Here is a 15,773-nt window from a genome sequence, read left to right as displayed (position 1 = left end):
ACAGGGATGAACCTATGGTTCCATCCTCATATGTACCAGAGGATGCCATTGTTGGACATCAATGGGAGGAGAGGCCCTTGGTCCAGTCAAGGCTTGGTGCCCCAGTGTAGGGGATTGTCAGGGCAGGCAGTTGGGAGGGAGTGGGTGGGTGGATGATGAAGCACCCTCAAAGAAGCATGGGGGGATGGGATAGTGGGTTTCTAGAGGGTTAACATTTAAAATGTAAATTTAAAAATCCAATAATAGAAAAAAAGTCTATATGAAAACTGAACAGCTTATGCTATTAATTTGTGACTTTCAAATATAGCATATACGTGTCCCTATATAGCTACTTCACTTATACATAAAGAGGTTCCTATTTTATAATACATGTACGAATTTTTTAAATGAGCTACTGATCTTCTTAATCTAGGAATTCAAGTTCTGTGGGAATCTTCTAGTGAACAGATTTGAAAAGTCAACAAAAACACTATTTAAAACCACATTTAACAGTTTCTAATCTGATATTTCCAAATAGCTCTTCATTCAAGAAAAATTGAAATTAAAAATACAGAAAGCCTGTATCCTAAAATTTAGGATATAAGTAGAGAGAACTTTGCTTATGGTAATACAAAGAGAAAGCTGCAGAAAGCTTCACGGAAGAAATTTCATTGAAGCTGCACCTACAAAGAGCAGGTCCTGCTTTTTTTAAAATAAAAACAATATAATCACAAAGCTGGAAGGCTAAAACAGTTGTTCTGCCCTGCAAAAGACATTTGGAAAGCTGGTGAGATGACTCAATAGTTAGAAGTTCTTGTTACAAAAGCCTGGTACATAGGAGAGAACTGATTCCTGAAACTTGTTTTCTTACCTTCCTATGTGCTCCAAGGCATGTATATATTTGCATGTGCACACGTGTAAATAAAATACTTTTATCATAAAAAGACATTTGATGTCTAGAGCTACCTTTAGTTGTCATAATGAGGAGTGTACTGAAATCTGTTAGGTGAGGTCAGAAGTTCTCTTGAACATCTCAGTGTATACAGGACAACCCCTGATGACGACGTATCATCTACTTCACTACTGTAATTCTAAAGCTGAGAGAGAATCCCTGCGCCCAAGCCCAATCCAAACTCTTGGTTTACTAAAGGTAACTGAAGGGAAGAAGGGTTTAAAAATTGGCTAAAAAGGCAGTAAGTATTAAATAGTTTCTAGTGTTTAATTTGCAAGATAACACACACACACAATTATAATAGGGAATGCATTTAAAAGAGTAGGAAAAATTTCAAAGATGAAAAGATAAAACATGTAGTTCTCGAAGATGATAGTATTATATAATTATATAATCTACCAAATTCAAAGCCAGAATTATAGCTACAATGCAACTAAAAATTGATACTCTTGTTTATTAAAGATATTAGTATTACTGTTTGTTCAATTTTGTTATAGAACAAGAATGTGAGAATTAATGTTTGGGGTAGGTCTTCCATATTCTAATAGCTCCAACCAATAGAGATCTGAGCCATGTTCGAGATTAGTATGTAACACTAAATGAATTATCCAAAGAACTTAAAATTTCTACTGCTAAACAGGCAGTAATAGCTGCTTAGGGTATAAAGCCTGAATTTAAATAAAGAAAACACATGGGCATCTTTTTCTTTTGTTATCCTTGCTCTGCAGGTTGCCTGGTTTGGCTTAGTTTTGATGTGAAGTTTCATCACGTGCATTGAAAAGCTATAACTTACTGAGTATCTCAAGTAGCTGAAACTACACCTATCACCTAACTTAGCCTTTAAATGCATAAGGGGGAAGGATTACTTGCAGGGATCAGTGTAAATATAAAACATGTTAAGAACAATAAAGACCCACTGTCAGCAAAGTTATACAAATGTCTTACCTTCAATTTCTCAATTGGCAAAACTTCAGCTAAGACACCTTGTAAAGTTAGACGCACTATAACAGGGTGATTAACTTGAAGAAAATGCTGGCACCACTGTCCTATAAAAGGAAGAATACCGAAGAGGTAAGTCTAAAAACAGTGAAAGGCTTAAAAGGGATCATGAATAAATGATAACCATGTACAATAAAATGAAAGGTCATGAAAATGTAAATGGTCATTTGAGCACATGAAATTTCATTAAATTACATTTACATTTAATCAACACTGAAGAAAAATGTTCCCTTGGCTGCCTGAGATAGGTTGCTCCCATCATTCACTTCTAGGGCCTAAGGCACAGGTCCAAATTGCAAAGGCACAAAGCTTTGCTAAGAGTTTGGCTTCAGAGAAAGCTAGCAAGAGTAAACCATCAGGGGGTCCCTGCAGCTTCCCAAGATAAAGTAGTCATTAAAACTTAATGCATTTGATTACAAAACTGTGCTGGGGCTCTTTTAAGGTCCTGGGTCTTTAAATTTTAAGTGACTCCATAGTGAGCCTGATTTAGTTTCCAGTAAATTACAGGACTTTGTGCATTCCCACAGCTCAAGTGAGCACCATACCTCAACTACAAGGCACCAGTGTGAAGTAGGTACAAGGTCTTTTTTTTTTCTGGTTTTGTTTTCCTCTCATTCAATCTCAACAGAATAGGATAATTCACCCAGAACTAGGAGACTAGATACAAAATCACTAATCTACCATTTCTGGGAGTGACTTTTACCTTCTTTCAGAAGGAATGAAGGAAGGACTTTTAACTTCTTTCAGAAGGAAAATTACTTTATCATAAACTTTAGTGAAACAATATAAAGCATTAAAGATGAAAGCCAAGTCTTCAGATCCCTTAACTAGGATTTTTTTACTATACACAACTGACAAGAAATTTTGGGTTAAGCAACTAGCACCCATGAAGCAGAATAAGGATTTCTCACAAAGAAAAAAGCTAATAATGAGAGAAGTGACCAAATTATATATTATGTGCTCTCAGGTATGATGCTACATGAAATGACAGCGAGTGCTCTTGCCACACCTCCAAAAATATAAGCTGAGCCTAATCAAGCAGATAGATAATTTCCAGTCCATTTGAAATACAAAGGATGAAAGAACAAACTAACCTTTCACCAGATTGAGACTTGATAAAAGCAGCGAGAGCTCATAGACATCACAAGAAAATTGTGAAGAGGCTTAACTGGGCAAACTTTCATATGGACTAAGTGTTGCCTTTGCTGCTAGGGTATTATTAGGTGTGTTGTATGAGAATGCCATTGCAGTTACATAAGAAAATGTGTTATGAGGCACATTCATTTGGAGTGCAATTACATCTTGTTTATGCTTTCAGTTATTGAAAAAAAGAAAAAGCAATGGGGAAAAACAAATACAGCAACATGTTGTCAGCTATAGCAATTAGAAATGGGCTGAACTTTTATTTATATACATTTGGAAATGCTCATAAAGTTAAATGAAATCAACTAAGAATCACTATATTCAAGAAAAAAGTAACACCTTTCAAGTAATACCTGAAAGATAATGATTTTAACTGAGTGTGGTGGTCCACATGTATAATTCAAGTACCTGGGAGGTTAAGGAAGGGATAAAATCACATTCAAGGCCAGTTTGTACCACATAGAAAGACCTTGACTCAATCAATATAAGAAAAATATAGAAGGAAAAGTGATTATTTTAATTATGTCATTGAGAATACAGATAAAAATCTAGAAGCAAAAAAATAAAAGCTAGTACCTTTATATATTTCTTAGAAACACAATGAGTCATGTGTCTCTTAAGGAGTAATCTACAACTGTCTAATTGTAACCTAAACCCACTCAACTGGAAGAAACTCTAGTATCAGACTGTCAGCCTAGCCCAACCTCTGATTGGAGAGTTCACAGGCCCTAGAGAACCTATTACTACGTAAGTAATCTAGTTTTCAACTGTTTTCTAAATACTTATCCTTATCCCTAGATAAGAACTGCTCTCATTGATGCCTCATCGACTTTTTTTTTTTAACTCAGTAGGCAGATGCTAGTGATCCAAAACTGGCAAAAATGAAGAGAGTAAGTGACCATAGGGTACCCAGCCCCAAGTGCCATAGCTTTAGCATATCAACAACTACAGCTCAGAGAGAGAGGAGAGAGGGAGGGAGGGAGGGAGGGAGGGGGAGGGAGGGAGCGAAGCGAGAGCGAGAGCAAGAGAGAGCGAGAGAGAGCGAGCGAGAGAGAGAGAGAGAGAGAGAGAGAGAGAGAGAGAGAGAGAGAGAGAGAGAGAGACAGAATAAGATTCTACAAGCCTGGGGATGACTCTGCTACAAGATAAGTGTCTTTCAGACAGGATGGTACCTACAAACTCCCAGCAATATGGTTGCCTGTAGAAAATCTGCAGATCTACCCCAAGATGAAGTGCTACAGGCAACCAATGGCTGCTGAAGGAAGCAGAATGAGATTTCTTCAGAATGAGCCCCCAATCCTAAGTGGTCAGACCCAAACACATGCACATCCAAGCATTTATGGGGATTTGTGCATGTGTGTCTATAAAAACACAACCATAACTATAAAAGAGGTCAAGAATTTGCTGGAGGAGTTGGGAGGGTAGAGGGAGGGTGGGAAATGATGAAAGCAAGTGTATTTATGCATGGAATTCTCAAATAAACTTGCAGTAAGCGATGAAGCACACAAGCATAAACTCCATACCCCGATTCTCTGAAGCTGGTGAAATGTGCACACTTTGTATGCTGAGTGAAGCTTATAAAAGGGAGAAATGGATTCAGAAAAGTAAGTTTGTTGAAGGAAAATAACCCCAAAGTAGACCACAGAAAACATGGATAATTAAAAGCAAAAAGGGGACAAACCAGTATATTCAAAGGGATTTGGTTCAAGTCAAGTGTTCCCTCAATACTTTTAAAACTGTAAGTGATTTGTGGGTGGAACATGTGAGACTGATAATTAATGTGCATTCTTCCAAAAAGAATCCTTAAACAGGGATAATGAAAAAATAGTTCATGAATCAACGGAAATACAAAATTGGAATAGATGGCATACTCATGTTTTAGAAGTGCAGGAACTGAATATCATGCAGTTGGATATATTACAATTAAATAAGAGCACCAATGTTTGCAGGGACAATACACTAGCTTTTCAAGGGGACCACAGCACAAGAAAATGACATGTGAGCGCAACTTCCAAGTGCAAGTATCATATATACACAAGTGCTGACTATGGCTAGGACAGGCTTGAAGCAGCTCAACTTTTGGCTATTAACATTCAGAAGGATAGAACAAACAGGATTTTGGCTAAGATTCCATCAAGACTGGCTGAAGAAGCAAACAAGGAAGATTTACAGAAGACATTCTTGAAGACATTAGGGAAGTCTGAGTTTAACCATAAAGGTGAAAAATATAATGGGAAGCAGAGAGACAGCGTTTTTAGAACTGGACAAGACAAAGGAGTAATATGTACAGGGATAAGAGGGAAGAGTAAGCAAGCTTTCTAACAAGGCATAGAGGTTAGTCAATCTCAGAACCAGGAAAATAATGCTCTAGAAATAGGGTAGTACGAGGGTCAGTGATGACAGGATAGCAAAGACTCATTTCTTAACTGTCTCTAACTTTAGGACAGGAGTCATGGGGTCTTGATATTAGGGTTTACATGGTAAAAAGAATAAAGAGATAAAACTGAAAAGTCAGTGTGCATGTCTAGGCCATAAGACTTGAAATAAAATGTGTAATAATAAAAGACAACATACATCATTTTCCGGGTGTAGGGCCACAGACAAGTTGCTTGATTAAAACCACACATAATTAGACACTAACTTCAAAGGGTACTGTAGGAATTAATATACATAAGAGATATGATACATTTATTCAGAACATGTGTCATATTTATTCACTCTATTGAGTTCTCATATGGTAGCAAACCTAAGACTCCCAGAGTTCCTTCTGTATTTTGTTTTGACCAGCAGATGTCTATTATTCCCACATAGAGGTACACTAACAATGAGAAAGTAGGATACTCTTCTTCTCCTTAAAAGTAACAGAAATTAGTTGCTATTAGGCACTCCAATTTCGATAGCAATCCAGAAGAATTTCACATTCTGATGAAAATCATTCCAGACACTGTATTTAGTTACAACATTAATATAATAAACCTACCTACTGCCAAGGACTAGGAACTGTTAGAGTTAAAAGGATTCAATACTCTTGCTGAATGGTCAAGAAATAATTTACTTTTACTTATACATACACAGAATATGGTAACCTTTGAGTAAAAGTTACATAATTATACATGTATATACAGCTATTTAAAACAAAGATTATATACAACTATGAAAATAGCCTGAAGTCTCAAAGAAAACAAAGTCACTGACATTCCTAAGTAAAATCTGTCAATTAAGACTCATATCAAAAGCCTTTTCATAAATAAGAAACTGGGTTACTTAATCAACCCTGCCACCACAGACAAGTAATAGTTAGACAACGCATTTTAAAAAATATTTTTCTTAAAGGGTCAAAGATCTATCTGGAAAGTACTTTGAGATCTAGGAAAGCAGAGAATTTTAAACTTTATCTGACAGCCTAACAGGCCATATCCACAAGGGTTGTGGGTACTCTTTTCCCACCTTCACCTTGGAAACAGCATTTTAGAAATAAATGTGAATCAGCAATCAATCACTGAATATAATGTGGTCTTGAATAATCTGACTGACTAACATTAGAATACTTGCCTAGCATGTATAGGCCTTAGGTTCAATCCCTAATATTACCACTACCACCAAAAGAAAAAACAAAAACCCCACCTGAAATTTTATTAAGCAATACCTGGACTGGCAAAAGCAAATTCTCCTCCCACCTCCACCCCACACACATATGTTTATGAAATGTATCACCTTTGCTTTCAAATGATTTCTAAAACTACTTTTCAAATACAATTCCAGAATATGAATCCAAGAACACATCAAAACGATCATCCATCATGATCAAGTAGGCTTCATCCCAGAGATGCAGGGATAGTTCAATATACGGAAAACCATCAACGTAATCCACTGCATAAACAAACTCAAAGATAAAAACCACATGATCATTTCATTAGTTGCCGAGAAAGCATCTGACAAAATTCAAGACCCCTTCATGATAAAAGTCCTGGAAAGAACAGGAATTCAAGGCCTAAACATAGTAAAAGCCATATGCAGCAAACCAGTAGCTAATATTAAACTAAATGGAGAGAAACTTGAAGCAATCCCACTAAAATCAGGGACTAGACAAGGCTGCCCACTCTCTCCCTACTTATTCAATATAGTTCTTGAAGTTCTAGCCAGAGCAATCAGACAACAAAAGGAGGGTAAATAGATACAAAATGGAAGGGATGAAATCAAAATAACACTATGATTATGATGTATATGATATGATAGTATACATAAGTGACCCCAAAAGTTCCACCAGAGAACTACTAAGCCTGATAAACAACTTCAGCAAAGTGGCTGGGTATAAAATTAACTCAAACAAATCAGTAGGCTTTCTCTACTCAAAGGATAAAGAGGCTGAGAAATTAGGGAAATGACACTTTTCACAATACTCACAAATAACATAAAATACCTCATTATGACTCTAACCAAAGAAGGAAAAGATCTGTAAAACAAGAACTTCAAGTCTCTGAAGAAAGAAATTGAAGAAGATCTCAGAAGATGGAAAGATCTCCCATGCTCATGGATTGGCAGGATTAATAAAGTAAAAATGGCCATTTTACCAAAACCAATCTACAGAGTCAATGTAATCCCCATCAAAATTCCAACCCAATTCTTCATAGAGTTAGGAAGAATAATTTGCAAATTCATCTGGAATAAAAAAAAAAAACCCAGGATAGCTTAAACTATCCTCAACAATGAAAGGACTTCTGGGTGAATCACCATAGTGATAAAAAACGGTATAATATTGGTACAGAGAGAGGTAGATAGATCAGTGAAATAGAATTGAAGACAAAGAAATGAACCCACACACCTATGGCCACATGATTTTTGACAAAGGAGCCAAAAGCATCAAATGGAAAAAGATAGCATTTTCAACAAATGGTGCTGGTTCAACTGGATGTCAACATGTAGAAGAGTGCAGATCGATCCATGCTTATCACCCTGTACAAAGCTTAAGACCTCCGCATCAAACTAGATACACTCAAATTAATAGAACAAAAAGTGGGGAAGAATCTCAAACACATGGGCACTGGAGAAAATTTCCTGAACAAAACACCAATGGCTTATGCTCTAAGATCAAGAATCGACAAATGGGATCTCATAAAACTGCAAAGCTTCTGTAAGGCAAAGGACACTGTGGTTAGGACAAAACGGCAACCAACAGATTGGGAAAAGATCTTTACCAATCCTACAACAGATAGAGGCCTTATATCCAAAATATACAAAGAACTAAAGAAGTTAGACCCCAGAGAGCCAAATAACCCTATTTAAAATGGGGTACAGAGCTAAACAAAACATTCTCAGCTGAGGATTATCGAATGGCCAAAAAGCACCTAAGGAAATGTTCAGCATCCTTAGTCATCAGGGAAATGCAAATCAAAACAACCCTGAGATTCCACCTCACACCAGTGAGAATGGCTAAGATCAAAAACTCAGGTGACAGCAGATGCTGGCGAGGATGTGGAGAAAGTGGAACACTCCTCCATTGTTGGTGGGACTGCAGATTGCTCCAACCTCTCTGGAAATCATTCTGGAAGTTCCTTAGAACATTGGACATTGCACTACCCGAGGACCCAGCTATACCTCTCTTGGGCATATACCCAAAAGATGCCCCAACATATAAAAAAGACACGTGCTGCACTATGTTCATAGCAGCCTTATTTATAATAGCCAGAAGTTGGAAAGAACCCAGATGCCCTTCACCAGAGGAATGGATACAGAAAATGTGGTACATCTACACAATGGAATATTACTCAGCTATGAAAAACAACGACTTCATGAAATTCGTAGGCAAATGGATGGAACTAGAAAATATCATCCTGAGTGAGGTAACCCAATCACAGAAAAACACACATGGTATGCACTCACTGATAAGTGGATATTAGTCCAAATGCTTGAATTACCCTAGATGCATAGAATATATGAAACTCAAGAAGGATGACCAAAATGTGAATGCTTCAGTCCTTCTTTAAAAGGGGAACAAGAATACCCTTGAGAGGGAATAGGGAGGCAAAGTTTAGAACAGAGGCAGAAGGAACACCCATTCAGAGCCTGCTCCACATTTGGCCCATACATATACAACCACCAAACTAGATAAGATGGATGAAGCAAAGAAGTGCATGGTGACAGGAATTGGATGTCGATCTCTCCTGAGAGACATAGCCAGAACTTGTCAAATATAGAAGCAAATGCTAACAGCAAACCACTGAACTGAGGATGGGACCCCCGTTGGAGGAATTAGAGAAAGGACTGAAAGAGCTGAAAGGGCTTGCAACCACATAAGAACAACAATGCCAACCAACCAGAGCTTACATGGACTAACTACTACCCAAAGACTATGCATGGACTGACCCAGGGCTCCAACTGCCTATGTAGCAGAGAATAGCCTTGTTGGGGCACCAGTGGAAGGGGAAGCCCTTGGTCCTGCCAAGGCTGGACCCCCAGTGTAAAGGACTGTTGGGGTGCACTAATGGGAGTGGATAGGGAGGGGAACAGACATAGAGAAGGGGAGGGGTAAGGGTTAGGGGGCTGATGGACAGGAAACCAGGAAAGGGAATAACATTTGAAGTGTAAATAAGAAATACCCAATTCAATAAAAATGGAAGAAAAACCGAAAAAACAAAAAACAGATCTTCTTGAAGACCCTGACCAGCAAGATCATCACCCTGGAGGTGGAGCCCAATGACACCATCGAGAACATGAATGCCAAGATCCAGGATAAAGAGGGTATCCCCCTGACCAGCAGAGGCTCATCTTTGCAGGCAAGCAGCTGGAAGATGGCCACACCCTCTCTGATTACAACATCCAGAAAGAGTCAACCCTGCACCTGGTCCTCTGCCTGAGGGGTGGCTATTAATTCTTCAGTCTGCATTCCCGGCGGGCAATGATGGCATTACTCTGCACTCTAGCCATTTGCCCCAATTTAAGTTTAGAAATTACAAGTTTCAATAGTAGCTGAGCCTCTGTTAAAAATGTTAATAAAGGTTTTGTTGCATGGTAAAAAAATATAAATAAAACTAAGCAGAGATGACCAAACCATAACAACCACAACCACCATCATCACCATCACCACTGCAAAAACAACAGTCCTGAACAGATTCAAAGGGGCTACATCATGATTAGAGCTTTATCAGGCTACAAGTTCTAAATTATGCTTGCCATATTCAACACCAAAAAAAAAATTCTTAGCACCAAACTGAAAACCATAAAAAGTAGAAAGTACAGAACATTATGTTACACCTAACAAGGAGAGCTTTTAAGAAATAAATCACTGTGTAGATAGACATCATAATGTGTAAGGTAACAAGTCTATGGCATTACTATGGAATATGATCTTGGGGATATCAACTGCCTACATGGATAGAGCTTGGTTGTTAAAAAAAATCACATGCACCAAATGACTATAGATTTTTAAAGGGAAAGCAACTGTTACGAAAAATATAAAAATTTAAATTAATAACGGACCATTTAATGGGTGATAGACATTATCACTTACAAGTGTGATCTCAAAGACTGGGGAAAGGGTTTCAGAATGAAGAGACAGGATGGGGAACATAAACAGCATATAGTTTGATGGTCTATATTTCACTTAAATCCCAGGAAAAAGGAAAGAATAAAGAGACATTATATGTATGATTGAAAAGATTCCAAAAAGATGAAAGATGTCAATAAATCACCCAAACCAAAAACCCAGAGGAAAGAAATTTTAAAAGCATCCATATGGGAAGAGGCTGCTTTCAAAGAAACAAATGGTAGACTGAAGACTTCTTGGGGAAAAAAGGGGGAACCATAAGAACAGACAATAATTGTCAGCTTGGAATTCCACTCTGGGGAAAATATCCATCAAGAGTGAAATCTTAGGGTCTGTAAACACAGTACCTATGTATCAAATTCAAAAATAAAAATAATGAATTTCAGTGACTGTACATATAGTACTCATGTATAAAATTTTTAAAAAGATGAATTTCAAGGCCCAAGTGAAATGGCTCAACTGGGTAAAAGTGTTTGCAGCACTGACAACCTGAGTGTGGTTTGATTCCTGAAGTCCACTGTAAAAGGAAAGAATTAAAAGTTGTCAAGATCACATGAATGCACATGCACACCTATGCACACATGCACACTTCATACATTCATATAGTATTTTTTAAAAATAAAAATGAAAAAATTCATAAATAAAAATAGAAAATACAGCCAGCCAATCCTAAGAAGTCAAAAGGCTGACACAAGAAGGAGCTAAAAGGGTAAGCAAGCATGTTTCCAGAGAGTTACAAATGTATAAAGAATTGCAGGACATCAATGGCATAAATGCCAGGAGATTGAGAATAAACAGAACTAAAGTGTAAAATATACTTGTTCCAAACAGAAGTGAGGTAAAAGCATCATTAGACATATATTGGAAATGCTATAGTAATTTCATGAGGAATAGAAATGAGTATCTGATATTAGAATAAAAAGAAAACTAATATAAAAAGAAGCAAAGGAAGAGAAAAAAATAGAGCTACAAGAAAAATTACCAAGGATGTTCTTAATCCCTTACATACCAGCAATTACATTAAATTTAAATGGATGAAATGTTTCAAACACAGAGGGTGTTCGTCAGGCTATATTAACAACAAAAAAAAAAGCAACACATATGGTATTATCAAGAGACCCAACAAAACCCCAGTATTACAACAGGCACTGGGGAAATTCAAAGAATCATTAGGTTTTACTTTAAAAGTCTCTACTCCACAAACTGGAAAATCTAAATGAAATGGATGATTTTCTAGACAGATACCACTTACCAAAGTTAAATCAAGATCAGGTAAACTATCTGAATAGTCTTATAACCCCTAAGGAAATACATGCAGTCATTAAAAATCTCCCACCCCATCACCAAAAAAGCTCTGAGCCAGAAAGTTTATAACAGGAGAATGTTATATACATAGCCGAAAATGAAAATTTCAGCCAAATAGATGGAACTAGAAAAAAAACCCTTAGTGAGAAAACCCAGACTCAGAAAGATAAACATGGTATATACTCATTTATAAGTAGATATTAGCTGTAAAGTAGAGTATAATCATGCTACAAACTACAGACACCAAGAACAGCTCAAGGGTAAACACATGTGTCTCCTTGGGAAGGGAAAACGGAACAGATTTTGTGGGTAGACTGCAGGTGGATTGGGATGGGAACAGAAGGGATCAGGTTGTTGGGGGTGGAAGGGGAAAGCAGAGAGCATTGAGAGACATAACTGAAACTGGGGCACATTTCTGGGATGAGGTAGACATGTACGGCAAGGGAAACACCCAAGAATCTACGAGGGTGAACCTAAGACTCTATCGAAGACTCCTAGGGGATATGGAAACTGAACTGGCCATCATCTGTAACCAGACAAAGTTTCAGGTAGAAGGACTAGGACACCAACCCAGACATAAAACCTCTGACCTACAATTTGTCCTGCCTGCAAGATGTGCTGAGGTAAAAGTGGCATAGAACTTGTGGCCAACCAATGACTAGTCCAACTTGAGACTCAAGCCACTAGAGGGAGCCCACCCCTGACATTGTCTGGAGGGCCAGGACCCAGACACCTAGGATAGAACCAAACACAACCAGGAAAAAAAAGTCAATGAAATGATAGCTAATGATTTTCTGCTATACTGGTAGACAGGATCATAACTGTCATCAGAAAGACTTATCCAGCCACTGATGGGAACATTAGGCAGAACTTGGGGAAACCTATGGCAAAGGAGGAGGAAGGATTGTAGGAGTTTCTCACTGAGGTTCTAAATATAATGCAAGGGGCTGGAGAGATGGCTCGGTGTTTAAGAGCACTTGTTCTTGCAGGGCTCACTGGTTTGATGTCCAACACTCACTTGGCATATCTGTAACTCCAGTTCCAGGGGACTCAACATCCTCTCCTGGCCTGCATGGGTACCAGGCATACACATGGTATATAATAGATTGGCATTATATTTCATTTGTAAAAACGTTTTCTTTTTAAAAGATGAGTGTTTGTCTCATATAATAGTATTTTAAATGATTTTACATGAAATTGAAAAGCTTATCAAAGTAATCTGCCAAAACAATTATAAGAAATGAGCCTGAAGAATACATACCAAAATAATATTTAAAATCTTCATTCATTCACTCTTTCTTTTGTTTCAAATAGGATTGTGATCTGTAGCCCTCACTCACTTGGTACTCATTATGTAGTCAGAATGACCTTGAACTCTAGACAGCCCTCCTGCCTCCACTACCTAAGTGAGGGATTCCAGGCATGAAGTACCATTCACATTTATATACTGCTAGTGATGGAATAGAGGGCTTAATATTTATTACTTACACACTTTACTAGGTCAGGTTCCCAATTTCTACCAATATAGTTTTTAAATACTGAACCTGTGACTGTAGTTTCCCATAAAGACTGAATCCTAGCATGCACTAAAACAACAAAAAAACTCTAAAATTCGTTAAATTTGACAAGAAAAATGTTTAATTAAAGGCAATCTTAGTCACGAACAATGGTCTGAAATTCCCAAGTAATAAAAAGAAAACTGTTTTGTTGACCTGATTGGGTTGCAAACTTGCTTTACTGACTAGTATCAATAAATTTGACTTGAAGAACATAACGATATGGTTATTTTGTCAGGAAGGACACCTGATGAGATCCTGTCATTAATAATATAAATATTTACTAATCTAAGAATAAACTAAAGCTTCCTTACTCTCAAAAGAGCTAGGAAAAAATTAAACACAAGTATCTCAATTAGTGCAGAAATGGTAAACGCTTTTCTTTGAGAAATGGAATAAAATCCGTTCCTGCTAATACTATTTCTAATCAGTATTAGAGAATTATCCAGGGCAGTAACACAAAAATCATATAAAACATTTTGAAAGGAAGAAATAAAATTTTCTTTATTGTCAGATAAGATGATTAAGTATATAGTAAATGATACCAAAGATAAGTACTAAGGGGTAATGATTATATACCCAATAACTCAATGATTTTTTATATAAGGTCAGCATAAAAATGTAAACAAAATAAAGTCTACAAGCACTTATGTACAGTGACATGAAAATACCAAATATATAGAATAAAAATTTCTGGAGATTATAAATACCATAGAGAAAAAATAAATTGAGTAATGCTCAATAATGAAGTTGAAAACAAGATGTCATTTCTCCACCAAATGTTTAGAATCCTCACAATCATAATCAAAGCATTAACAGACTGTGTATGCAGATGCATGTCTGTCTATGTAACATGATACTAAAATTCATATAAATGTGCAAAGGGCTGAGAACAGCCAAGATGTTCTGAGGACAAGGTGGAAGAACTTGTTCTACTGACTACTGAGACGTAGTATGAAGCTCTAATAAACAAGACAGTATGGTGTTAGAACAAGGAGATACAAAGGGAAGGGACAGGACAGAAACAGAACCATGATACATATGCATATTTAATTCTTCTCAATAGTATGGAAAACTATGTACAGGGACATCTTGCTATCCATATGGAGACAAGAACAGAATACAATCAATTTTAGGTAATCACCGGATATTTGTGTGAACATCAAAGCCACAAAGCTTCCAGAGAAAATAATCTTTAAAATCATGGGATGAGAAAAAATGGTTTAAAGTGAAATCTGTGTATACTTTAAACATAAAGGAAAATATTAACTATATTAAAATGAGGAACTTTTATTCTGAAAAGACTCATGAAAAATGGAAGAGCATAGCACACAGTGGCAGAATGTATTTGTAACCAGCAAGGGCTCATTTTCAGCACATAATAAAATACTACAAATGAGCAAGTGACAAGAGACAAGGTATATATGACACTTTTTGAAGGAATTATACCCGAGAGTTATGAAAGCAAAACCTCTAACTATAACATTTAGCTAAAATACTGATACTCTCCCTGAGATTTGCATACTAAAGTTTTAAAGATGTTTTAGAACTGTGTTAAGCTGGGCATGGTGTTACTCATCTACAATGCCAGCACTGAGAAACAGAGGGAAATGGATCTCTGTAGGTTTCAGGACAGCCAGAGCTACATAGTAAGTAAAACCCTGTCTCAAAAGTAAGAAAATGATTAAATGCTCATATTTCAAGAAAACACCTCTTATTCCTCCTATCTACTCCAAGACCAACAACACTCTCAGACACTGGTGCTTCAACAATGTCCATCAGCAGTAAAAAGTGATATATTCACACAAGAAGCATACAGGAATGAGACTAGGCTAGAACTATATACCAATTCCATTTTCATGCACTATCTTACTCCAAAGAAATCAGACAGAAAAGGGTACAACCCAATCCCATACACATAAAGTGCAAAAGTAGGCAAAATTCATTGGTGGTGGTAAAAGCAAAGACTATCAGGTGGTATATCATATAGGCAAGACAGTTGTTATGATACTCAGTTTACTGCTCTATGAGCTGATATACAAATGTATGCTTGGCTGATGGAAACTCACTGAGCAGTTCACGACGGATAATGTGCACTTTCTATTAAAGCTAGGGGGAAAGTCTATTAGTTACTTTTAAAGGGCTGAAGAAATACATTTTTCAAAATTGTTTAAGAACTTTCAAAGCAAAAAAGCTTGATACTTCAGATCAAAGCACAAAATCCATATAATTTTCATTTCAAGGATAAAATGCTAAATAACCAAAATTAATAACATAGGTGTCAAAATAAGTGACT

The 15,773-nt window shown here is 36.9% G+C and overlaps 1 protein-coding gene across 1 annotated transcript in view; it reads right to left on the bottom strand.

Annotated features, from left to right (window-relative positions):
- Tab3 (TGF-beta activated kinase 1 (MAP3K7) binding protein 3) overlaps window positions 1-15,773 on the bottom strand; it is a 72,301-nt gene that overhangs the window by 47,354 nt on the left and 9,174 nt on the right. The window contains exon 2 of the mRNA NM_001433003.1: window positions 1,877-1,977. The gene's annotated coding sequence lies outside the window, so the exon portion shown is untranslated. The remainder of the gene's footprint in view (window positions 1-1,876; window positions 1,978-15,773) is intronic.

Source organism: Rattus norvegicus, chromosome X, assembly GCF_021556685.1.
Source record: "Rattus norvegicus strain SHRSP/BbbUtx chromosome X, alternate assembly SHRSP_T2T, whole genome shotgun sequence".
NCBI lineage: Eukaryota > Metazoa > Chordata > Mammalia > Rodentia > Muridae > Rattus > Rattus norvegicus.
This window is presented reverse-complemented; position numbering and strand designations above follow the sequence as displayed.